We start from the raw sequence: 524 nt of genomic DNA on the forward strand, positions 1-524 counted from the left end.
AAATACTCAAAGACAGATGCATCAGCAAGACCCACCCCTGCATGAGTAACAGCTCACAAAAGCTAGGGAACCTGGAGCAGCTTACCAGGGTGCAGTGTGTCCTTTCCACGTGACCCTGACCTAACCATCTTCAGGCAGCTGTGTGGGTTTGCACTTTGTCCAGCAGCTGGTCTGTACTCACGGTTTTCTTTGCAGCTCAGCTTTAGCACTTTAGGAAGGACTCTAAGCTTTTATTGCTTACTCCGCAGGAAAGGGTCTAGTGAATCTAGTCAGTTTCAGGGACTTCCTGAGGGTATTTTGAGTTTACCTCTCTGCCTAATGAGTTTCCCTGCAGGATGGAATGTTTCAGTCTCAGAGAAAGTTGTTATACAATAATGGGTCACATTGCCCAAACCTCTGTGCAATATCGAGACTTCAGTTGGTGGAGCTTGTGCTGAGGACCCTGGGGCAGTGTTTGTGTCAGGGCCCTGGGTTTTGTCTGCCCATTCCTGGGCGCTCTCTCTCTCTCTCTCTCTCTCTCTCTC

This window comes from Alexandromys fortis, unplaced genomic scaffold (assembly GCF_014885135.2).
Source record: "Alexandromys fortis isolate MF-2015 unplaced genomic scaffold, M_Fortis_MF-2015_v1.1 scaffold_99, whole genome shotgun sequence".
Taxonomy (NCBI): domain Eukaryota; kingdom Metazoa; phylum Chordata; class Mammalia; order Rodentia; family Cricetidae; genus Alexandromys; species Alexandromys fortis.